The sequence below is a fragment of the Bufo bufo genome, chromosome 1 (genome assembly GCF_905171765.1).
Source record: "Bufo bufo chromosome 1, aBufBuf1.1, whole genome shotgun sequence".
Classification (NCBI taxonomy): Eukaryota; Metazoa; Chordata; class Amphibia; order Anura; family Bufonidae; genus Bufo; species Bufo bufo.
Genome location: NC_053389.1, coordinates 417,691,181 through 417,718,014, shown reverse-complemented (window position 1 = coordinate 417,718,014; position 26,834 = coordinate 417,691,181). Strand labels below are relative to the sequence as shown.

General features: G+C 49.2%; 1 long non-coding RNA gene across 1 annotated transcript; it reads left to right on the top strand.

Moving 5' to 3' along the window:
- Nucleotides 1-3,437: 3,437 nt before the first annotated feature.
- On the top strand, nt 3,438-22,501 carry LOC120987049. The gene is made up of 3 exons (XR_005775895.1): nt 3,438-3,539; nt 16,450-16,458; nt 22,491-22,501. It is a non-coding gene; the product is annotated as an uncharacterized LOC120987049 (long non-coding RNA).
- The last annotated feature ends 4,333 nt before the right edge of the window (nt 22,502-26,834 follow it).

The window sequence follows — 26,834 nt, the reverse complement described above, 5'->3', positions numbered from 1 at the left end:
CCTCTGGAACCTGTCCCATAGGTTTCCGCTTCTCTACACATAGGGTGTTTACAATCATGTAGTGTATACAACATTCGACTAGAATCGTGAATCTGTGGTTTCCTTGCATTTACTGATGCCTTTTTCCTTTTTGCTTTGTCAACAGATTCCTTGCCTCTGGGAACTCTTTTGCATCCCTGCATTTTGAGTTTCTGTTAGGAACCTCGGCGATATCTCGGATTGTACGTCACACTTGCCATGTCATCTGGCAGCAACTCCGAGAGACGGTGATGCCGCAGCCCAAGGCGGGCGATTGGGTTCGGATCGCTGAGGGCTTCAACATTTCTGCGCAGTTTCCAAACTGCATTGGGGCAATGGATGGCAAGCACATCCGTGTGAAGAAGCCGCCTCACTCAGGGAGCCGTTACTTCAATTATAAACAATATTTTTCGGTAGTGCTGGTGGCTGTTGCTGACAGTCATTACCGGTTTATAATGGTTGATATCGGGCCCTATGGAAGCACTGCGGATGCTCACATCTTTAGTGCTTCTAGAATGGGTGAGCGGCTTCGTGCCAACCAGCTTGCCCTGCCCGAGTCCAGAAGACTGCCCGGATATGCAGGTCCGCCGGCTCCATTTGTCATCGTGGCGGATGAAGGGTTTGCATTGACTCCCCATGTTATGCGGCCCTTTCCAAAGCGTGGTTTGGATGTCAGGAGGCGTATATTCAACTACCGGTTGACTCGTGCCCGTCGGTATGTGGAGTGCGCTTTTGGGATTCTCTCTAGCAAGTGGAGGGTGTTTTTGTCATCCATACAGATGGATCCGGAGAATGTTACCCTGGTGATTCAAGCTTGTATTGTTCTACACAACTTCACCAGGATTCACGAGGCTTCCTCTTCGGTTGACCTGGAAGATCTTCCTACGTCTTCAGATTTGGGTTTGGAAAGGACCCTGCATAGACGACCTGGGACTGCAGGCATTGCAGTTCGGGAACTCTATGCAGACTACATTTTCAGGCCAGAGGGGTCCGTGCCATGGCAGAGGGACGCTATTCGTGGCAGTATTTGAAATCTTCTGTGCTCTTTAGTTTTTATTTTTTTGTATAGATAGATTACGTAAAAATATTGTGATAGTTGAGTGTAGGGACTCGCAAGATAATGAGGACCCTTGACGTGGGCTTGCGGGCCGAGATTTTTTGGACATATCATATTGAATTCTGCATATAACTATTTGGAAACGATGCTTTGGTCAAATTGATTAAAACATCATTTTTTGTGTAGTATATTGTCCGAAAAATCTTCTAATACCTCAACTTCAAAGTTGCCCTAAATAAAGTTTTTGTCAATCCAAATAAAGTGTTGTTTTGTGAGCTCCTGTGCGTGTAATTTTTAAAAATATTACATTTGTTAATGGAAACTGTTTGGTGTATTGTGCAATAAAACAAAACAGACCACAATTTTGGGCCAAAAACACAGTTTTATAAAAAAAAATGGCCTTCACGTTCAAGAATGATATACAAAGTTGCCCAAATTAAGGGCCAAACATTTTACAAACATAAACAAAATTATAAATGAAACAAATCACATATCCAGCAGGTCCTGCGTGAAGGAACCCACTGGATAAGAGGACCGTGGCCTTCCATGGGCCTGCTGTGGTGGTCCAGGTGGCAAACTGCCCGGGTGAAGGGGCTGAGCCACACCTTGCCTTTGGCCCTGGGGTAGGCCATACTGGTGGTGTGGGTGGAAAGAAGGTGGCTGGGTGTGTTGTGGAGCAAATTGAAAGGGGTCAGGTGGTGGGGGCTGTGCGGCATCCTCTAATTCCCTCCTCATGTTATTTAATTTCTCTAGAATGTCACCATGATTAGGAAGGGTGAACATTTTGAGGACCACGATCAAAGAAGCCAGGCACTGGTGTTGGTCATTTGGCGAAACAAGCTTCAATAGGGGCCCAAGTACCCTAAGCATCTTATCCTCCACACCATCACTCCGCCTCTGGGCAAGAAATTCAATGAGGCGTGCATCAATTGCCGCACGACTCTCTTGCTCAGAGGTGGCAGGAGGGACTTGGCGGCGACGTCTTGGCTGGGGCTGAGGATTCCGCGATGGACTGGCTAGTGGTAGGGGGGCCTGGGCCAGTGTGGAGTCGTCCAGGTCCTCCGCCGGCGTAGGTGCTGGACTTGTTTCTGGTGAAAATCCGGCTGGGCTTTCACTCCCACCTGTGTCGGAATCTTCCGTAGGATCCAGACTGTCCACAGTACTGTATTTGAAATAACCAAAAGTAAAAATTAGATCATTTGCTTTCCACATTTCAAAAGTACATCATTTATATTAGGTGTAACCAGGCGTGTTCTTAAAATAATGTAGAGAGAGTAGCATCATACATCAGATATTTGACGGAACACAATGACCGTCCGCTTTTTGGGGAATAGTGCAATTCCAAAAAAAATTACCTTTTAAATGCAACGAATGGCCAAGTCTTGTCAAGGGCTAATGTTAATGTCATGGTAAACCATTGTTTGCCGTTTGAAGCTGTCCTGCGCCAGTAGAGGAACAATCATTCAAGGGATAAAACCAGTGTGGATATTCTGGCCAACTCGATAGTCTGTGGCCTGCTTCAACCATCCAAACATACATGTTGTAAGGTTTAACCCTTGGAGCACCTCAGTTTCTTCCGAATAAAAAAAAAAACTAGGCCACACTTGAGCATGGTGAGAGTAGTAGTTTTAATGCGGCTGGGCAAGCATTGGTGGACCATCTTTTATACCCATTTTCCATGGATTATGGTATTGACATTTTATATGTGCTAAGTAAGGCATCCATGTCGTGGTTGGTGCTATTACATTAAACCATTAAAGTTGACAGTGCCAATCCCGAATGTGTCCCATTTTCCCAAGCTTTCAAAAGGGCGAAAATCGGTATATTACATGGCCAAAATATGGACACCCTATGAAACCCTTACCGAATCATATTTTTCCAAACTACCATTAAAAAGGTAGTTGGACGCACATTTCTCAAAATTATAAAACCAAAACGACAAAAAACAAAAAAAAACAGAAATTGGTGTGGGAGCAACAGCCGTCCAACACACTGAACATCTGTCTGCAGAGATAATGCATGCAGTGCACACATGTCATCTCGCATCTCTATTCTTGGTCAGATTGCAAACATCAATGTTCCAGAACCATCAAAGAATTGATTCATCAGGAACAAAACAGAGAGGATAGGCGCTGTCTGCGCACTGCACGTGTCGTCTCATCAGACAGCTCTTCAGCGGTGGAGCCTGGTGTGACTCCACCCCCCAAATGATGTAGAGACTCAGTGTTTCACAACCAGTGTGGCTCCATCTGTTGCAAAACTACAACTCCCAGCATGCCCCGACAGCCTTTGGCTGTGTGGGCATGCTGGGAGTTTGAGATTTGCAACTGCTGGAGGCACACTAGTTGTCAAACAGTCATAGACAACCAACACCAGGCATGTACAAACTATTGCCCACCATCTGATGCCCAACTACAACTCCAAGCAGGACTGGTTAGCTTACAGCTATTCTGGCATGCTTGGTGTTTAAATTTTAAAAGAGCTAGGAGCAGTCAGTTATGACATGCCAGGCCTATTGTAAGTATCTGTCTTCCATTCTCCAACTCCACTCAACCCATTACTTTTGTGTACACTTTCGGGCACCAAGATTTAAATGCAAGTGTAATTCAAATTTGTGATGCATATAAACCAAAAAATGAAACTTACGGCCTCATATCCATTACCGGTCTTAAGAACTGCAACTGGGCAGTGTAGATGTAGGGGCGCTTCCCTGACGTCCCCTCCCCACTCTGTCGCGGACGCGGGCACGGCTGTCAAACGGGTGTGCAAACGCGTTTTTCACGGCCCCATTGACTTGAATGGGGCCGCGAACCGTTAGCCGTGAAAAAAATAGGGCAGGTTATATTTTTTTCACGGCAGGAAACACGGGTCACGGGCGCGGGTGACAAAACGGGTGCAGCAGCCGAGTTTTCAACGGACCCATTGAAAGTCAATGGGACCGCAGAAAATCACGTCAAACGGAACAACGGCCACGGGTGCACACAACGGTCGTGTGCATGAGGCCTTATACCATCGGATCGGAGTTATCTCCAATCCGATGGTATATTTTAACTTGAAGCGTCCCCATCACCATGGGAACGCCTCTATGTTAGAATATACTGTCGGATATGAGTTAGATCGTGAAACCTCATTTCCGACAGTATATTCTAACACAGAGGCGTTCCCATGGTGATGGGGACGCTTCTAGTTAGAATATACTAAAAACTGTGTACATGACTGCCCCCTGCTGCCTAGCAGCATCCGATCTCTTACAGGGGGCCGTGATCAGCACAATTAACTCCTCAGGTGCCGCACCTGAAGGGGTTAATTGTACTATCATATCCCCCTGTAAGAGATCAGGGCTGCCAGGCAGCAGGGGGGCAGACCCCCCCCCCCCTCCCCAGTTTGAATATCATTGGTGGCCAGTGTGGCCCCCCCCCCTTCCTCCCTCTATTGTAATAATTCGTTGGTGGCACAGTGTGCCCCCCCCACCCCCCCCCCCTTCCTCCCTCTATTGTAATAATTCGTTGGTGGCACAGTGTGCGCCCTCCCCCCTTCCTCCCTCTATTGTAATAAATCGTTGGTGGCACAGTGTGCGCCCCCCATTGGCCCCCCCTCCCTCTATAGCATTAACAACATTGGTGGCCAGTGTGCGGCCTCCCATCTCCCCCCCCCGATCATTGGTGGCAGCGGGTTACTAGCAATAGTACAATAGTAAAAGATTCATACTTACCTGGGAGCTGCGATGTTCGTGTCCGGCCGGGAGCTCCTCCTACTGGTAAGTGACAGTTCATTTAGCAATGCGCCGCACAGACCTGTCACTTACCAGTAGGTGGAGCTCCCGGCCGGACACGAACATCGCAGCAGCCAGCAGCAGGTAAGTATGAATCTTCTACTATTGTACTATTGCTAAGTAACCATGGCAACCAGGACTGTAGTAGCGTCCTGGTTGCCATGGTTACCGATCGGAGCCCCAGCGATTAAACTGGGACTCCGATCGGAACTCCGCTGCCACCAATGATGGGGGGGGGAGATGGGAGGCCGCACACTGGCCACCAATGTTGTTAATGCTATAGAGGGAGGGGGGGCCAATGGGGGGCGCACACTGTGCCACCAACAAATTATTACAATAGAGGGAGGGAGGAGGGGCGCACTCTGTGCCACCAACGAATTATTACAATAGAGGGAGGGGGGGGCCGCACTGGCCACCAACCTATTATTACAATAGAGGGGGGGGGCCGCACTGGCCACCAATGATATTTAAACTGGGGAGGGGGGGAGGGTCTGCCCCCTGCTGCCTGGCAGCCCTGATCTCTTACAGGGGGCCGTGATCAGCACAATTAACCCCTTCATACTGCCCTGGCATTCTAGGGGCCCAAATGTGTGGTAAGTAGTATGAAATCAAAATGTGTAAAAAATGACCGGTGAAATCCGAAAGGTGCTCTTTGGAATGTGGGCCCCTTTGCCCACCTAGGCTGCAAAAAAGTGCCTCAGGAGAAGTTGGGGAATGTGTTTTGGGGTGTCATTTTACATATACCCATGCTGGGTGATATAAATATCTTGGTCAAATGCCAACTTTGTATAAAACAATGGGAAAAGTTGTCTTTTGCCAAGATATTTTCCAGGGGCCCTAATGTGTGGTAAGTAGGTAAATGACCTGGGAAATCCTAAAGGTGCTCTTTGGAATGTGGGCCCCTTTGCCCACCTAGGCTGCAAAAAAGTGTCACACATGTGGTATCGCCGTATTCAGGAGAAGTTGGGCAATGTGTTTTGAGGTGTCTTTTTACATATACTCATGCTGGGTGAGAGAAATATCTCGGCAAAAGACAACTTTTCCCATTTTTTATACAAAGTTGGCATTTGACCAAGATATTTATCTCACCCAGCATGGGTATATGTAAAATGACACCCCAAAACACATTGCCCAACTTCTCCTGAGTACGGCGATACCACATGTGTGACACTTTTTTGCTGCCTAGATGCGCAAAGGGGCCCACATTCCTTTTATGAGGGCATTTTTAGACATTTGGATCCCAGACTTCTTCTCACGCTTTAGGGCCCCTAGAATGCCAGGGCAGTATAAATACCCCCATTTTGGAAAGAAGACACCCCAAGGTATTCAATGAGGGGCATGGCGAGTTCATAGAATTTTTTTTTTTTGGCACAAGTTAGCGGAAATTGATATTTTATTTTTTTTCTCACAAAGTCTCCCTTTCCGCTAACTTGGGACAAAAATTTTAATCTTTCATGGACTCAATATGCCCCTCACGGAATACCTTGGGGTGTCTTCTTTCCGAAATGGGGTCACATGTGGGGTATTTATTGTCATGGTCTTACCTGCTTGCTGCTCTCCTTCGTTTGACATGTGCTGGCGGCCATCTTGGGTCCTGGGTTTCTTGTAGCCTTCCACCCTGCGGCTCCTCCTTCCCCTGGGAGGAGCTGGATGCCTAGCTCATATATATAGGAGGTCTGTGGCTTCAGTTCCTTGCTTGGTCCTCTTGTGTTCACATGCTTCTAAGACTGCTGCTGCTTCTGGTTCCTGATCCTGGCTTCGTCTGACTACCCTGCTGGTTCCTGATCCTGGCTTCGTCTGACTACCCTGCTGGTTCCTGATCCTGGCTTCGTCTGACTACCCTGCTGGTTCCTGATCCTGGCTTCGTCTGACTACCCTTCTGGTTCCTGACCTCTGGCTTCGCAAAGACTCTGCTCGGTTTCACCATCCGTTTGGACTTTTGCTTTACAGCTTTATTTTCAATAAAGCCTTCTTATTTTCACTTATCTCTTGTTGTACGTCTGGTTCATGGTTCCGTGACATTAGGACCAAGCCATGAATTCTGACGGTACAGGGCCATCCTCGCTACCCACGCTGGTTGCCAGACTTGATCAGCAGGATCACCTGTTGGGTCGGTTCGCTGTGGCGTTGCAAACCCTGCTTGAACGCACGGCTCATTTCGCTCCCGTTGCCGATGGGTCGGTTGTCGCTCCTGGGCTCGCTCCTACTGCCGCTCCGGTTGTTGCGCCAGAGTCTACCCCGACACCTGTTGTTGCGCCTGCGGTGTTTCGGGGTATGACCGGTTCTGCCCCTCTTCCACAGCGCTTTGGGGGAGAGCCAACTCAGTGCCGAGGTTTCCTTAACCAGGTGGGCATTTATTTTGAGTTGCTGCCACATGCCTTTCCTACTGAGAGATCAAAGGTGGGCTTCTTGATCTCGCTGCTCTCGGACAAGGCCTTGGCCTGGGCCAGCCCTTTATGGGAGAACAACAATCCGGTGGTTGCCGAGTTTTCCGGTTTTGTTGCTTCTCTTCGGAAGGTATTCGATGTGCCGGCTCGTGCTGCCTCTGCTGCGAAGCTCCTTATGTCCATCAGACAGGGTTCACGATCCGTAGCTGAATACGCCATTGAGTTTCGTACCCTGGCAGCAGAGGTGGGCTGGAATAATGAGGCTCTGGTCGCTGCTTTCTCTCATGGTCTCTCGGATGCCTTGAAGGATGAGGTTGCAGCTAAGGACCTACCAGTTGAGCTCGAGTCTCTTATTTCTTTCCTGATTTTGATTGACACCAGACTCAGGGAGAGACCTTCCTTTAAGGAGAACCTGCGGAGGTCTCCTAACAGATTGGTGCCTACGTTTGCTGTCCCACCCGTGCCTCCCTCTCCTCCCACGCCTCCTGGGGATGACTTGTCTGGGGGTGAACCCATGCAGCTGGGGTTTGCTCGCCTGTCCGAGGGGGAGAGGACACTCCGGAGACGCGAGGGCCGATGCATGTACTGTGGTCTCGGTGGGCATTTTCGGTTGGCATGTCCGAACCGTCCGGGAAACGCTCGTACCCTGAGATCCTGTCGGGGGCAGATCTTGGGTGGAGTCTCCTCGTCCCCGGTTTCCCGTGTTGACAAACCACTGATCACTGTTGTCCTCTCCTGGGTCGGGGGCTCGGTGACGACCCAGGCGTTGGTGGACTCTGGTGCTGGTGGTTTGTTCATTGATAGTGTGTTCGCTGCCGCCAATTCCATTCCTCTGCAGGCTCGAGGTTCCCCACTGGCTCTTGAGGCGATAGACGGCAGACCCCTTCTGCCGCCACACGTGACTCATGAGACCCTTCCAGTGGGGATAGCCATTGGTGCCGTTCACAGAGAGTCGGTCTGCCTCCAGGTTATTTCGTCTCCACACTACTCGGTGGTCTTGGGGTACCCCTGGCTCCAGAAGCATAATCCGACTTTCGATTGGAGATCGGTCGAGATCCTCTCGTGGTCACCGCAGTGTGGGGCTAGTTGCATCCATGGGTCTGTCAAGTTGCTGTGTACTTCCTCGGACTCTCTGTTGCCTCCTGAATACGAGGAGTACCGGGATGTATTCGATAAGGTGCGCGCGGTTGCCCTACCTCCGCACCGCCCATACGATTGTGCCATAGAGTTACAATCTGGTGCCGTTCCTCCTCGTGGCAAAGTCTATCCACTGTCGGTAGCGGAGAATGAGGCCATGGAGGAGTACGTGAGGGAGGCGCTTTCACGCGGACACATTCGCAAATCTTCGTCCCCGGCAGGGGCTGGATTTTTCTTTGTGAAAAAGAAGGGCGGTGAGTTGAGGCCTTGCATCGATTACAGGGGTCTCAATCGCATCACGATCAAGAACGCTTACCCGATACCCTTGATTTCCGAGCTGTTCGATCGCCTTAAAGGGGCCACAGTCTTTACCAAACTCGACCTGAGGGCGGCATATAACCTGGTAAGGATCAAGGCGGGCGATGAGTGGAAGACCGCGTTTAACACCAGGACCGGTCATTACGAATCCTTGGTTATGCCCTTTGGGTTGTGCAATGCGCCCGCAGTCTTTCAGGAATTCATCAACGATGTTTTCCGTGACCTGTTGCAGCAGTGTGTGGTAGTCTATTTGGATGACATCTTGGTATATTCTGAATCCATGGAGGCCCACATTCTGGATGTCAGACGAGTGTTGCAACGGTTACGAGAGAACAAGCTGTTCGGTAAGCTTGAGAAATGCGAATTTCACCGATCCCAGGTAACCTTCTTAGGTTACATCATTTCCGCTGAGGGGTTCTCCATGGATCCTGAGAAGGTTTCGGCTGTCTTACAGTGGCCCCAGCCCAGTGGTCTTCGTTCCCTGCAGCGCTTTTTGGGCTTCGCCAATTATTATCGGAAGTTCATCAGGGACTTTTCCATGCTGGCCAAGCCTCTCACGGATCTGACCAGGAAGGGCAGTAATTCCCAGGTCTGGCCGCTCGAGGCCATCCGAGCTTTTGAGGCCCTAAAGTCCGCCTTTGTGTCGGCTCCGATTCTGTCGCATCCCAACCCTGGGTTGCCCTTTGTCCTCGAGGTGGACGCGTCTGAGACGGGAGTAGGCGCCCTTCTGTCTCAGCGTAGAACACCAGAGGGTCCTCTGCTTCCTTGTGGGTTTTACTCCCGGAAACTGTCTTCCGCGGAGTGCAACTATCAGATTGGTGACAGGGAGTTATTGGCCATCGTGCAGGCCCTTAAAGAATGGAGGCACTTGCTCGAGGGTTCGGTGGTTCCGGTTCTCATCCTGACGGACCACAAGAATCTGACCTACCTTTCTGAGGCCAAGAGATTGTCACCACGTCAGGCCAGATGGGCTCTGTTCTTGTCACGTTTTAATTACGTGGTCTCCTACCTACCCGGTTCCAAGAACATCAGGGCGGATGCCTTATCACGGCAGTACTCCGAGCTGTCCAGGGAGGAGTCGATTCCGACTTCGGTCATACCTCCGAATCAGATCCTGGCCGCCATTCGCACCAGCCTGACCTCTCCCCTGGGTGAGCAGATTTTGGCGGCTCAATCTGGTGCTCCCTCTGGGAGACCCAACGGCAGATGTTTTGTGCCTGAGGAGTTGCGCACTCGGTTGTTGCGAACCTACCATAACTCCAAGACCGCGGGGCATCCTGGAAAGAATCAGCTGTCCTGGGCTGTTTCACGTCTGTTCTGGTGGCCTTCCCTACGTTCCGACATCGCCGCATATGTAGCGGCATGCTCCGTTTGTGCCCAGAGTAAGTCCCCTCGGCACCTTCCGTTGGGCCTTCTGCAACCCATAGCCACCGGGGAGCGCCCATGGTCACACCTGGGGATGGATTTCATTGTGGACCTCCCTGCATCCCGAGGCCATACGGTCATTCTCATGATTGTGGATCGGTTTTCCAAAATGTGCCACTGTGTTCCTCTCAAGAAGTTACCCTCTGCACAAGAGTTGGCCACGATTTTTGCCAGGGAGGTCTTCCGGTAGCACGGTTTGCCTAAGGAGATTGTGTCGGATCGGGGGAGTCAGTTTGTGTCCAGGTTCTGGCGCGCCTTTTGCTCCCAGTTGGGGATTCATCTCTCCTTCTCCTCGGCCTACCACCCTCAGTCCAATGGGGCCGCAGAACGATCCAATCAGGCCTTGGAGCAATTCCTTCGTTGCTATGTCTCCGATCACCAAGACAATTGGGTTGACCTCCTGCCTTGGGCTGAGTTTGCCAGGAACACGGCGGTGAACTCTTCCTCTGGGACGTCTCCCTTCATGGCCAATTATGGGTTCCAACCTGCCGTGTTACCGGAGGTATTCTCTCCCCAGGATATTCCGGCTGTGGAGGATCACCTTTCCGTCCTACGTGCTTCTTGGGTACAGATCCAGAAGTCCCTTGAGGTCTCTGCGCAGCGCCAGAGATTCCAGGCTGATCGCAGACGAGCGCCTGCTCCTTCCTACCAGGTCGGAGACCGTGTATGGTTGTCCACCCGCAACCTCAACCTTCGAGTGCCCACTCCCAAGCTGGCGCCTCGCTTTGTTGGTCCCTTCCGAGTGCTTCGCAGGGTAAACCCGGTAGCCTATGCCCTTGCGCTTCCTCCTGGCATGCGGATCTCCAACGTGTTTCATGTCTCCCTGTTGAAGCCACTGGTGTGTAATCGTTTCACTTCCTCGGTTCCTCGGCCTCGTCCGGTCCAAGTGGGCAATCGTGAGGAATATGAGGTGAGCAATATCCTGGACTCACGCCTGGTCCGCGGTCGGTTGCAGTTTTTGGTCCATTGGCGTGGTTATGGTCCAGAGGAGCGTTCCTGGGTTCCCTCCGCAGATGTCCATGCTCCTGCCTTGCTCCGAGCCTTCCACGCACGCTTCCCTCAGAAACCGTTTTGTGCTCCGCGGAGGAGGGGCCCTTGAGGGGGAGGTACTGTCATGGTCTTACCTGCTTGCTGCTCTCCTTCGTTTGACATGTGCTGGCGGCCATCTTGGGTCCTGGGTTTCTTGTAGCCTTCCACCCTGCGGCTCCTCCTTCCCCTGGGAGGAGCTGGATGCCTAGCTCATATATATAGGAGGTCTGTGGCTTCAGTTCCTTGCTTGGTCCTCTTGTGTTCACATGCTTCTAAGACTGCTGCTGCTTCTGGTTCCTGATCCTGGCTTCGTCTGACTACCCTGCTGGTTCCTGATCCTGGCTTCGTCTGACTACCCTGCTGGTTCCTGATCCTGGCTTCGTCTGACTACCCTGCTGGTTCCTGATCCTGGCTTCGTCTGACTACCCTTCTGGTTCCTGACCTCTGGCTTCGCAAAGACTCTGCTCGGTTTCACCATCCGTTTGGACTTTTGCTTTACAGCTTTATTTTCAATAAAGCCTTCTTATTTTCACTTATCTCTTGTTGTACGTCTGGTTCATGGTTCCGTGACAATTTATACTGCCCTGGCATTCTAGGGGCCCTAAAGCGTGAGAAGAAGTCTGGAATATAAATGTCTAAAAAATTTTACGCATTTGGATTCCGTGAGGGGTATGGTGAGTTCATGTGAGATTTTATTTTTTGACACAAGTTAGTGGAATATGAGACTTTGTAAGAAAAAAAATTATAATTTCCGCTAACTTGGGCCAAAAAAATGACAGGGGGGTGATCAATGACAGGGGGGTGATCAGGGAGTCTATATGGGGTGATCACCCCCCTGTCATTGATCACCCCCCTATAAGGCTCCATTCAGATGTCCGTATGTGTTTTGCGGATCCGATCCATGTATCAGTGGATCCGTAAAAATCATACGGACATCTGAATGGAGCCTTACAGGGGGGTGATCAATGACAGGGGGGTGATCAATGACAGGGGGGTGATCAGGGAGTCTATATGGGGTGATCACCCCCCTGTAAGGCTCCATTCAGATGTCCGTATGTGTTTTGCGGATCCGATCCATGTATCAGTGGATCCGTAAAAATCATACGGACATCTGAATGCAGCCTTACAGGGGGGTGATCAATGACAGGGGGGTGATCAGGGAGTCTATATGGGGTGATCACCCCCCTGTAAGGCTCCATTCAGATGTCCGTATGTGTTTTGCAGATCCGATCCATGTATCAGTGGATCCGTAAAAATCATACGGACATCTGAATGCAGCCTTACAGGGGGGTGATCAATGACAGGGGGGTGATCAGGGAGTCTATATGGGGTGATCACCCCCCTGTAAGGCTCCATTCAGATGTCCGTATGTGTTTTGCGGATCCGATCCATGTATCAGTGGATCCGTAAAAATCATACGGACATCTGAATGCAGCCTTACAGGGGGGTGATCAATGACAGGGGGGTGATCAGGGAGTCTATATGGGGTGATCACCCCCCTGTAAGGCTGCATTCAGATGTCCGTATGTGTTTTGCGGATCCGATCCATGTATCAGTGGATTCGTAAAAATCATACGGACATCTGAATGCAGCCTTACAGGGGGGTGATCAATGACAGGGGGGTGAACAATGACAGGGGGGTGATCAGGGAGTCTATATGGGGTGATCACCCCCGTCATTGATCACCCCCCTGTAAGGCTCCATTCAGACGTCCGTATGCGTTTTGCGGATCCGATCCATCTATCAGTGGATCCGTAAAAATCATACGGACATCTGAATGCAGCCTTACAGGGGGGTGATCAATGACAGGGGGGTGATCAATTACAGGGGGGTGATCAGGGAGTCTATATGGGGTGATCACCCCCGTCATTGATCACCCCCCTGTAAGGCTCCATTCAGATGTCCGTATGTGTTTTGCGGATCCGATCCATGAATCAGTGGATCCGTAAAAATCATACGGACATCTGAATGCAGCCTTACAGGGGGGTGATCAATGACAGGGGGGTGATCAGGGAGTCTATATGGGGTGATCACCCCCCTGTAAGGCTCCATTCAGATGTCCGTATGTGTTTTGCGGATCCGATCCATGTATCAGTGGATCCGTAAAAATCATACGGACATCTGAATGCAGCCTTACAGGGGGGTGATCAATGACAGGGGGGTGAACAATGACAGGGGGGTGATCAGGGAGTCTATATGGGGTGATCACCCCCGTCATTGATCACCCCCCTGTAAGGCTCCATTCAGACGTCCGTATGCGTTTTGCGGATCCGATCCATCTATCAGTGGATCCGTAAAAATCATACGGACATCTGAATGCAGCCTTACAGGGGGGTGATCAATGACAGGGGGGTGATCAATTACAGGGGGGTGATCAGGGAGTCTATATGGGGTGATCACCCCCGTCATTGATCACCCCCCTGTAAGGCTCCATTCAGATGTCCGTATGTGTTTTGCGGATCCGATCCATGAATCAGTGGATCCGTAAAAATCATACGGACATCTGAATGCAGCCTTACAGGGGGGTGATCAATGACAGGGGGGTGATCAGGGAGTCTATATGGGGTGATCACCCCCCTGTAAGGCTCCATTCAGATGTCCGTATGTGTTTTGCGGATCCGATCCATGTATCAGTGGATCCGTAAAAATCATACGGACATCTGAATGCAGCCTTACAGGGGGGTGATCAATGACAGGGGGGTGAACAATGACAGGGGGGTGATCAGGGAGTCTATATGGGGTGATCACCCCCGTCATTGATCACCCCCCTGTAAGGCTCCATTCAGACGTCCGTATGCGTTTTGCGGATCCGATCCATCTATCAGTGGATCCGTAAAAATCATACGGACATCTGAATGCAGCCTTACAGGGGGGTGATCAATGACAGGGGGGTGATCAATGACAGGGGGGTGATCAGGGAGTCTATATGGGGTGATCACCTCCGTCATTGATCACTCCCCTGTAAGGCTCCATTCAGACGTCCGTATGCGTTTTGCGGATCCGATCGATCTATCAGTGGATCCGTAAAAATCATACGGACATCTGAATAGAGCCTTACAGGGGGGTGATCAATGACAGGGGGGTGATCAATGACAGAGGGGTGATCAGGGAGTCTATATGGGGTGATCAGGGGTGATCAGGGGTTCATAAGGGGTTAATAAGTGACAGGGGGGGGTGTAATGTAGTGTAGTGGTGTTTGGTGCTACTTTTCTGAGCTACCTGTGTCCTCTGGTGGTCGATCCAAACAAAGGGGACCACCAGAGGACCAGGTAGCAGGTATATTAGACGCTGTTATCAAAACAGCGTCTAATATACCTGTTAGGGGTTAAAAAAATCACATCTCCAGCCTGCCAGCGAACGATCGCCGCTGGCAGGCTGGAGATCCACTCTCTTACCTTCGGTTCCTGTGAGCGCGCGCGCCTGTGTGCGCGCGTTCACAGGAAATCTTGCGTCTCGCGAGATGACGCGTAGATGCGTGACTCTGCGCAGGGCTGCCGCCTCCGGAACGCGATCCTGCGTTAGGCGGTCCGGAGCGGTTCAGGGGTTCGAAATACCTCTTTCCACCAAATATTTATTGAGGCCTGTGATATACCTGCTTCCACAAAATACTGATTAAGGCAGGGCTCGACAAATCCCAGGCACCAGGTCGCCATGGCGACCAGGAATTTGGTCCTGGCGCTTGGGTATTTGTCAGCCCGTTTCCAAAGGTGCCCGGGCGACGGGTGCGGAGCTCCGGAGGGGGGCCGTTCTGTCCAGAGGCAGCACAGGAGTGGAGATGAGCGGAGAGCTGTGTGACGGTGCCTTAGGTTCCATATATGCGGCTGCTCTTTGGACACGCTCCCTGCCCATGGCTGAGCGTACGCCGCGGAAGTCCACTGTGACAGATGTGGTGTAATGAGGAGAAGCTCCGTCCTGCCCCCAGCGAGCTCGGGCCGCCCATCTGCTCTATAAGCGGAATGCAGAGTCCGGCCTGGCAGTACGTTAAGCGTCTGCTGTGTCTGATGGGCTGGAGGCCTGACCTGCTGTGCGGGGCCATAGCGCTGACCTGCGCCCTCCTCGTGGCTCTCAGGTTCACCTGCAGGTAACTACCCGCCTCCAGTGCAAATTACTACTAATCTCATCCAAGTGAGGCAGGAGCCTGAGGTGTCAGCATATGTACACTGTATGTCATAGTACTATATACTGTACATATATCATGGTCCTGTATACTGCGTATGTAACATAGTAAACAGCACATGTACACTGTATACAGATCATAGTATACAGCACGTACACTGAATTTCATAGTCCTATATAGTCTACATATATCATGGTCCTGTATACTGCATATACCATACTATACAGCTCATGTACACTGCATATGTAACATGGTATACAGCACATGTACACTGCATATGTAACATGGTATACAGCATTATGGGGGGGGGGCTCTATGGAGAAGTGGGGGGGGGAGCACTATGGGGGCATCTACTGGGGACTTTATGACGCGGCTCCGCCTGGCTCCTAACTTTTTTAGCTGGCTCCTAGATTCCAAGGAAATTTGTCAAGCCCTGGATTAAGGGGTTTGATATACCTGTTTCCACCAAATATTTATTGAGGCCTGCTATATACCTGCTTCCCACAAAATACTGATTAAGGGAATTGATATACCTGTTTCCACCAAATACGGATTGAGGCCTGCGAGATACCTGCTTCCACAAAATACTGATTAAGGGGTTCAATATACCTGTTTCCACCAAATATTGATTGAGGGGTTTGATATACCTGCTTCCACAAAATACTGATTAAGGGAATTGATATACCTGTTTCCACCAAATACGGATTGAGGCCTGCGAGATACCTGCTTCCACAAAATACTGATTAAGGGGTTCAATATACCTGTTTCCACCAAATATTGATTGAGGGGTTTGATATACCTGCTTCCACAAAATACTGATTGAGGGCTGCGATATACCTGCTTCTACAAAATACTGATTAAGGGATTCTAAATACCTGTTTCCACCAAATATTGATTGAGGCCTGTGATATACAGTACAGACCAAAAGTTTGGACACACCTTCTCATTCAAAGAGTTTTCTTTATTTTCATGACTATGAAAATTGTAGATTCACACTGAAGGCATCAAAACTATGAATTAACACGTGGAATTATATACATAACAAACAAGTGTGAAACAACTGAAAATATGTCATATTCTAGGTTCTTCAAAGTAGCCACCTTTTGCTTTGATTACTGCTTTGTACACTCTTGGCATTCTCTTGATGAGCTTCAAGAGGTAGTCCCCTGAAATGGTTTTCACTTCACAGGTGTGCCCTGTCAGGTTTAATAAGTGGGATTTCTTGCCTTATAAATGGGGTTGGGACCATCAGTTGCGTTGAGGAGAAGTCAGGTGGATACACAGCTGATAGTCCTACTGAATAGACTGTTAGAATTTGTATTATGGCAAGAAAAAAGCAGCTAAGTAAATAAAAACGAGTGACCATCATTACTTTAAAAAATGAAGGTCAGTCAGTCAGCCGAAAAATTGGGAAAACTTTGAAAGTAAGGGCTATTTGAACATGAAGGAGAGTGATGGGGTGCTGCGCCAGATGACCTGGCCTCCACAGTCACCGGACCTGAACCCAATCGAGATGGTTTGGGGTGAGCCGGACCGCAGAGTGAAGGCAAAAGGGCCAACAAGTGCTAAGCATCTCTGGGAACTCCTTCAAGACTGTTGGAAGACCATTTCAGGGGACTACCTCTTGAAGCTCAAGAGAATGCCAAGAGTGTGCAAAGCAGTAATCAAAGCAAAAGGTGGCTACTTTGAAGAACCTAGAATATGACATATTTTCTGTTGTTTCACACTTGTTTGTTATGTATATAATTCCACATGTGTTAATTCATAGTTTTGATGCCTTAATAGTCATGAAAATAAAGAAAACTCTTTGAATGAGAAGGTGTGTCCAAACTTTTGGTCTGTACTGTACCTTCTTCCACCAAATACTGATTAAGGGGTTTTATATACCTGTTTCCACCAAATATTTATTGAGGCCTGCTATATACCTGCTTCCCACAAAATACTGATTAAGGGGATTGATATACCTGTTTCCACCAAATATGGATTGAGGCCTGCAAGATACCTGCTTCCACAAAATACTGATTAAGGGGTTCGATATACCTGTTTCCACCAAATATTGATTGAGACCTGTGATATAGCTGCTTCCACAAAATACTGATTAAGGGGTTTGATATACCTGCTTTCACAAAATACTGATTAAGGGGTTCGATATACCTGTTTCTACCAAATATTGATTGAGGGCTGCGATATTCCTGCTTCCACAAAATACTGATTAAGGGGTTCGATATACCTGTTTCCACCAAATATTGATTGAGGCCTGCGATATACCTGCTTCCACAAATACTGCTCTTCTTTAGGGACTTAGGCACAGGGTTATTTTGAAAATGACAGGCAGAGGAAGAGGCAGGCCATTCTGCAGGGTTGGTAGGGGTTGGGCTGGAAAGTTGGAGAAGGCGAGTGCGATTACTTCAAAGGACGCACCAGAGTTGGTTGAGTGGCTCATTCTGCCTTCCAGTTTTGAACCCTCCTCATTCTCTGTATCTGCACCCTCCTCACTCTCTGCTGTGTGCAACCCTAAAGACACCACCACCACCACCATAGCCCCTCCACTCGAGTCAGAGGAATTATTTTTCCATCCATTCCTAGACCATACCAATGCGCAGCCATTCTTGACATTGGATGAGGAAGAGGAGGTAGCAACGGCCGCCACCCAGCGGTCTGACGACAGTACCCAGATCAGCGCAAGGAGGGAGGTCCCCACTGTTGCTGCCTACTCCGAGATCTCAAATGTCAGTGGTGGTGAAGGTGACGATGATGACGTGTCGATGGACGTCACGTGGGTGCCCTCAAGAGAGGAAGAGGAGGGGTGTTCAGAGGGAGAGACGGAGCAGCAGAGAGGGAAGAGAAAGAGGAGAAGCAGGCAGAGCTCGCAGGGCACAGGAGGCAAAAAGCAGACTGCAAATGTATCTGGAGCGAGCCATCCACCATGCACGGTCCCTTCTGGCACTTCCAGGACGCCGGCACATGGCTCCGCAGTGTGGGCTTTTTTTAACATGTCAGCTGCTGACAATAGTGTTGCCATCTGCAGCCTGTGCTGTCAATGCATAAGTCGCGGTAAGCCCAACACTCACCTAGAGACGACCACCTTAAGAAGGCACCTGGCCTCCCATCACTGAGCCCAGTGGGAACAATGCCGTCAGAACCCACAAAGACACACTCCTGGCGCTCCACCTCCTGCCTCTTCTCCTTCTCCTCTCTCCTCCAATTTGGCAGAAGGCAGGCTTCCGTGGCCCAAATGTTCGAGCGTAAAAAGTTGATGACGCCGGATAACCCTCTTGACCAACGGCTGACCGCTGGCTTGTCGGAACTGCTAGCCTGCTAACTACTGCCATATGAACTGGTGGACTCGGAGGTCTTTTGAAAATTTGTGCCCATTGGCACACCGCAATGGAAGGTCCCCGGAAGGAAATATTTCTCCCAGAAGGGTATCCCAGAGCTATATGGCTACGTTCAGCAGCAAGTGAATATATCTCTGGCACACAGTGTCGGTGCCAAGATACATCTGACCACAGACACGTGGTCTAGCAAACACGGGCAGGGAAGGTACATAACTTTTACTGCCCACTGGGTGAACCTTCTGACGGCCATCAAGCATGTAACCCGTGGCTCCTGTGTGGATTTGGTGTTACCACCATGGATTGCATACAGGCCTGCCTCTTCTTCTCCTCCTCCTACTCCATCCTCTGTATCCTCCTCAGCTGACTCCTCCTTTTCCACTGCTACAGCCTCTTACGCTGCGCCCCCAAGCTCCCCAGAACCTATTCGACGTGCCAGGTGAGACGTTGCCATGCTATGCTGCGGCTGTTGTGCCTGGAAGCCAAGAACCACACCGGTCCTGCACTGCTTTCAGCTCTGCGGTCACAGGCCGATCAGTGGCTAACCCCGCTCAATTTGACATTTGGTAAAGTGGTGTGTGACAACGGTGTCAATCTGCTGAGCGTGCTGAAACAGGGCAAAATGACACACATCCTGAACTTAGTCATGCAGCGATTCGTTGCCAAATACCCCGGGGTCCAGGTTGTCTTGTGGCAGGCCAGGAAAATCTCTGGCCATTTTAGAACATCTTACACGGCCATGGCTCGCCGTGCTGACATTCAGCGGCGACACCACTTGCCCGTCAGACGTCTGACTTGTGACTGCCCGACGCGCTGGAACTCCACCTTGTATATGCTTGATAGGCTTCTCCAGCAGAAACATGCCAGTAACGACTACCTGTACGAACTCTGGGGCAGGACAGGTTCTGGGCAGCTTGGTTTTCACCGCGCCAGTGGCTGCTCATGCGTGACGCATGCAGACTTTTGCAGCCATTTGATGAGATCACCAAACTGGTCAGTCGCAGCCAGGGCGCCATCAGTGACATCGTAACATACGCCTTCTTTCTGGAGCGTGCATTGCGTCGTGTCATTGATAAAGCTGTCGAGGAGCAGGAGCATGAAGATGAGGATGTCGCAATGCTGAATTAATTCCCAGGGGGGGGCTACTGCATCCGAGACAAGTCAGCAACAGTCTGAAGAGGAGTCAGAAGAGGATGGTGCCTGGGGAAGGAGGAGGAGCAAGAAGAGCAGGCTTTAAACTTTTCTGGGGTCCCTGGTGTCGTCCGTGGATGGGGGGAGGAGACCGAGGAAGACATTCTCCTGGGTGATAAGCAGGAGCCAGGCCGCTCCACCGCTTCCAATGCAGTGCAAATGGGGGCCTTCATGCTCCAGTGTTTGAAGAGGGACCCCTGTATAAAAAGCATAAAGGTCAAGGACCTGTACTGGGTGGCAACGTACTTAGACCCCCGGTCCAAACACAAAATGGAAGACATGTTACCAGCATCACAGAGGGTTGTCAGAATGCAGCATTTCCAGGCCTTGCTGTGAGAGATAAGGCATTCTGCTGTTGCGGGCTCTGGTAGAGGAATTTCCACCCACAGAGAAACTGTTGCGAGTACCAATCCTACAGCGCATGCAAGAAGAGGGCGGTTTGAAGATGTGTTGGCTACTTCGGATATGAGATCATTCTTGCAGCCAACCCTTCGACAGCCACCCTCCGGATCCAGCCTCAGGGAACACCTAGACCGACAGGTGTCCGACTACATCGGGTTAACGGCCGATGTGGACGCTCTGAGAAGTGAGGAACCCCTGGACTACTGGGTGTGCAGGCTTGACCTGTGGCCAGAGCTGGCACAATTTGCCATGGAACTCTTGGCTTGCCCCTCGTCGAGTGTCCTGTCCGAAAGGAAGTTCAGCACAGCAGGGGGGGATCGTGACCGATAAGCGCACTCGCCTAGCTCACGACTACCTATGTGGACTACCTCACATTTCTAAAAATGAATGAGGCATGGATCTCGGAGGAATTCAACACCTGTGACTACCACGTTTAATTGAATTTCCTCATGACAGCCCACAAATATCCGCCACCACACAGAACAAATAATGGTCCCTGTCTTAGGTAAATACAACGGCATAAAAGGCCTTTTCTGTCCGGTGAATGCCTAATGTTTGGGACCTCGGAGGAATCCAACACCTGTGATGACCACGTGTTATCAAAATCAACTATTATCATTTGGGCTTTTTTCAAGAGGGGGGATTTTGTTAGTCATGTTTTTAATCCAATTTTATATTTTTTGTTCTTTTAAACATATGTATTTGACATCTATTTGTACTGGCCTGTAGTAAGATTGATATCTAATGACCGTCTAATATACCTCCATCCACATAATTACTTCTTTTCTGTCCGGTGAATGCCTAATGTTTGGGGCCTGTACTACACTGGCCTGCAGTAAAATTGATATTGAATGGCCGTCTAATATACCTCCAGCCACATAATCACTTGATAATTTATGTACGGTGAATGCCTAATTTTTGGGCCCTGTAATCTAACTGGCGAACAGTAAAATTGTTATACAGTGAGCGCCTAATTTACCTCCAGCCACATTATCAATTGTGCTTTTCTGTACGGTAAATTAATATTTTTTGGGGCCTGTAGTCCACTGGCCTGTAGTAAAATTGATATCCATTGACCGTCTAATATACCTCCGGCCACATAATCACTTGATCTTTTATGTACGTTGAATGCATAATTTTTGGGGCCTTTTTTCGGAGGAATTCAACACCTGTTAATGACGACCACGTGTTATTGAATTTCAATTATTATCATTTGGAGTCTTTTCAAGAGGGGGGATTTCGTTAGCCATATTTTTAATCCAATTTAATATTTTTTGTTCTTTTAAACATATGTATTTGACATCTATTTGTACTGGCCTGCAGTAAAATTGATATCCAATGACCGTCTAATAAACCTCCATCCACATAATCACTTGATGTTTTCTGTCAGGTGAATGCCTAATTTTTGGGGCCTGTACTCCCGTGGCCTAAAATTAAATTTTTCTAAGCTCCAGCAGGCCACATTTCTGAGAATTTCCCTTTAAGATGCATAAAAATGGCCCCTGATTAAAATACATATTTTTGGGGGAAATTTTTGCCATTGATCCCACTTTGGTATGTCACTGTCCATGTTGTGGGACGATTTGTGCACTTCTAGTAAGTATTTGGTGGTTGCAAATATGAGCTGAAGTTTTTTCAGGTTCGCCTGCCATTAAAGTGAATGGGGCCCGCCGCGAACTTGTGGTTCACGAACATTTGATCACGTTCACGAATCGTCCCGGCCGATATTCGTCCATCACTAATTACTACAGCTGTACCGGCATACTATAGCGGCAGCGTGGGTGTCTGACATTTTATTTGTTTTTAATTTTCCATGTATTCCATAAATTTAAACAAAAACTCTGCTCTTTTTGCACTTGCCACTATGTCTAATAATGGGCACCACTTCTTGGGGTTTGTACAGATTACTTTACTGCGGTTAACTCATTCTAACCCTGCCTGTAATGATATCACCTCTGTGTATAGAAAAGACAGGATCCACCATTCACAATAGGTGATTGTCAGAGCTTATCTGTTCTTTCCTTGTACCTCTGCACAGGTCACAGAGCATGCCTAGAAAACTCTCCCATAGAAGTCTATAGGGCCCCCTCCTGACTTGTGTATACGATCCGTGGGGCTGCAGTAAAGCAAGTTTCATAATGCTTTCTAAAGGCTGTTATGAACAGCTCAAGCAAGATGGCCACCCCCATAATCATGTTCAGAAAATAGAATTTAAAAGATCTACAATCGGAAAATAAAAACAGATTAGAAAAAAAAAGATGTGTCACTATCTGATTTTAACTGGCAAAATGCTCCCTGTGAGAAAAAAATGTGTTAGTTCTTTTTCAAGCGAAAGCTGTCCCTGTAGTGCCATCTAGTGGTGGTAGCTACCCTATAATCAGACTTTAAAACATGAATGAGGAGTTTTGCCAAAACAAGAGCCTTTTCCAAACAAAAAAGAAACAGAAACAGAAAAGGGACCCATCTACAAGGAACACGTAGGGTTTGCCCCTTGCGACAGCAGAGCAGGGTCTTTGTTTGGCTAGTTGGAGAGGTCTTTGATGTAGTTCTAGGGGCAACATCACACTGGCCAACTGGAGCATCAGGGAATCGTCCGGTGAGCCCTCCCTTCTCTACCAGAGAAGAAAGCAAGAGCAGAGGCCCCTCTTCCAATATCACTTCATTTCCCTGGCACACCCAAATCCTACCTCCCCTTCCTACTGAAAATGACAGCAGCCTGCTGTAACTTGGCACAGTTAGGACAAAAAAGATAGAAAAAAGGAGGTGGAGTGGGTGAAGATACAGACACTGAGTTATCCTACCTTCCTGACACTCTCTATGGAAAAGGAATACATCAAGGATGAACGTGGTTGAATCACATTTTTTCCTAAAATGGCTGCTGCACATGTTAGAACATGGAGCAAAGAACTCTGGGAACGAGGGATCACCCACAATGCCATGCATGCAGCCAATCAGCACCCAGCCAGCCCTGTGATGTCACAGCCATATAAATAGCCTCAGCCATCTTGGATTCTAACATTTTCCAGTGTACTTGGTGCAGGGAGAGACGTCAGCAGGCGCTAGGGACAGTGGTAGAAAAGACTTCATTGTGCTAAAAAAACGATTTACAAGTTCAGGGAAAGATTATTCAAGGTGTAGGAAAAGCATAAGGAGGCATCATCTACACTATAAAAGGAGAACACGGTGCAATAGGAGAGTGTAAAGCCTGGGTAATAGGAGCGATTCTATTACACCTTGCTGCACTTATTGGGGATTCAAATTGCTATTATACTGCTGCTTTCATGTTTGCACTAGATGATACCTCTGTAATTCCAGCAAACCTTGTTTGCTATTCGGGTGCAAGTGCTGTGTTGCAGGGTGTATTTATAGGAAATATAACCGTTAGTGTTGAGCGAGCATGCTCGGCCGAACTGCTGTTCAGCTCGAGCATCGCTATGCTCGGCACATGGCGGTACTCGGCCGAGTACCGCATGTGCTCGAGCACCTTGCTCGAGTCTCCTCACCGCACATTTATTGGCTGCTATGCAGCCAATAAACGTGCAGGTAAGTACTGCCATCTCTGTAATGCCGTAGCGTTGTTGGTTACTGACATTACAGTGATTGGCTTGCCAGAACACGTGATCTGGCACATGTTCGGCTCATTGTTAGTCAGGGAGAGCTGCGCTTAGGAAGGGACAGATAGTGTAGGGAGTGTGATCGCAATCTAGTTTAAAAACGTTTCAAAGACCCAAAAGTCCTTTTAAGGACTATTGTGTGTGGTGGCAGCAATATAATATAGCCATAATTTTTTTTTTTTTCATACTTTTCCTATAGAAGGGTGTCTGCAGTGACTTGTAACATCTGTGCAATACCTCCTGTGTGTCAGGGCCAGAGATAGAAATAATATAAGTGAAAACTAGTATATTTTTTCCATACTTTTACATACTTTTCCTATAGAAGGGTGTCTGCAGTGACTTGTGACATCTGTGCAATACATTGTGTGTGTCAGGGCCAGAGATAGAAAAAATATAAGTGAAAACTAGTATATTTTTGTCCATACTTTTACGTACTTTTCCTATAGAAGGGTGTCTGCAGTGACTTGTGACATCTGTGCAATACCTTGTGTGTGTCAGGACCAGAGATAGAAAAAATATAAGTGAAAACTAGTATATTTTTCCATACTTTTACGTACTTTTTCCATATGCTGTGCTTCCTGTGAACTGTGACATCTGTGCCAGATCTTGTGTGTCAAGCGTGCATATAACATTTAATATGAAGAAGGAGAGCATTAAGGGATGGGGAAGTGGCAGTGATGCTGATGGTTCACGCAAAGGCCGTGGCCCTGGGCACGTTGAAACTGTGCCTGCTGCCAGAGCACAAGAAAAACAATCATCCACGATACCTAGCCTCATGTCCCAGTTTGCAGGGCGTCGCAGGACAAAACTCTTGAAGTCAGACCAGTGCGACCAGGTGGTCGGTTGGATTGCAGCAGATAATGCTTCCAGTCGGTTAAGCACCACCCTGTCTTCCACCAAGTCCAGTCTCAGTAGCCAAGAGTCTGGTCAACAGAATCCTCACCCTGATCCTCCCACCATGGAGAGTCTGGCCAAACAAGTGATCCCACACTCGGATATTTCGAGGAGCTCTTTTCATCGCCATTACTTGATTTGGCCCTCTCGCCATGCACGCGTGAAGAGGGACATGAGATATTGTGCCCTGATTCCCAACCTCTTGAGCATCCAGAGTCACAATAACATGACGGTGGGGAATGGCAATTAGTGTTTAATGAGGTGGATAATGATGAGACACAGTTGCCAATGAGTCAACCGCAATTACTGTCTCAAGAGATTGATGAAGAGGATGAGACACAGTTGTCAATCACTGAGGTTGTGGTTAGGTCAACAAATCAAGAGGATGATCAGAGTGAGGAAGTGGAAAGGAGGTGGTGGACGATGAGGTCACTGACCCAACCTGGAAAGGTGGAAAGCCGAGCGAGGACAGCAGTACAGAAGGTTGGGAATCTGCAGCACCGCAACAGGCTGGAAGAGGCAGTGGGGTGGCAAAAGGATGAAGGCGGCCACACCACACAGGCCCGCAACTGTTCCACAGAGCACCACCTTGCGTAAATCTCCCTTGCCAAGGGGTAGGTGTTCCGCAGTATGGCGCTTTTTTGAGGAAAGTGCGGACAACAAAAGAATAGTAGTTTGCAACCTATGCCACACCAAAATGAGCAGGGGTGTGAAAAACTAGCAACCTCACCACCACCAGCATGATATGCCACATGGCATCCAAGCACCGTAATAAGTGGGATGAACGCCTGGGTCTACAATATGTGTCTGCAGGTCACACCACTGCCTCCTCTTCCCCTATGGTATGTGCTGGTCAATCGCCTGTCGAAGGTGTAGACGAGGATGCCTCCCGCCCTGCACCTGGACCTTCGCAAGCACCATCAGCAACCACCTCCACTTGCCTGTCCCAGTGCAGTGTCCAAATGTCCTTACCCCAGGCATTTGAATGCAAGTGCAAATACCCAGACACCCACCCACAGGCCATAGCACTAAATGCGCACCTTTCAAAATTACTGACCCTGGAAATGTTGCCATTTAGGCTTGTGGACACTGAGGTCTTCCGCAGCCTGATATCGTCGGCTGTCCCGCGGTACTCTGTCCCCAGCCGCCACTATTTTTCAAGGTGTGCCGTGCCCGCCTTACACCAACATGTGTCCCGAAACGTCACACGTGCCCTGACCAACACAGTTACTGGGAAGGTCCACTTAACCACGGACACATGGACAAGTGCATTTTGCCAGGGACGCTACATTTCCCTGACAGCACACTGGGTGAACGTTGTGGAGGCCGGGAGCGAGTCGTACCCTGGGATGGCACAAGTGCTACCGACGCCGAGGATTGCGGGCCCTATGTCGATCAAGGTTTCCACCAGCACCTAAGTTAGTGGCTCCAACCCCCACTTCTCCACCTCCTCCTCCACCTCCGAATTATCTGCGTGCAGCACCAGTCAGCCATCAGCCGGTAGCTGGAATCAGTGTAGCACTGCAGTGGGGAAGTGTCAACAGGCCGTGCTGAAGCTGATATGCTTAGGGGACAAACAGCACACCGCCGCAGAGGAGCTGTTGCAGGGGATAAGAGACCAGACTGAGCTGTGGCTCTCACCACTCAACCTACAACCAGGCATGGTTGTGTGTGATAATGGGCGTAACTTTGTGGCGGCTTTGGAGCTCGGCAAGCTCACAAACATCCCATGCCTAGCCCACGTCTTAAACTTAGTGGTTCAGTGGTTTCTCAAAACCCAGCTTCAGACAGTCTGTCAACGCTGCAGCAGCGCTTGAAATTGCCAGCTCACCGACTGTTGTGCGATGTGAGCATACACTGGAACTCCACGTTCCACATGTTGGCCAGGCTTTGTGAGCAGCAGAGGGCAGTAGTGGAAAAGCAGCTGCTACATGGTAGTCGCGTTTCCAGTCAGCTTCCGCTAATCAGAAGCGAGGAGTGGGCATGAATGTCTGACCTCTGTGAGATTTTAAGAAACTTTGAGGAATCAACACAGATGGTGAGAGGCTATAACGCTTTTATCAGCGTAACCATCCCACTTCTTTGTCTACTTAAACACTCGCTGCTCACAAATAAGGACAACGCTTTGCATGTGGAAG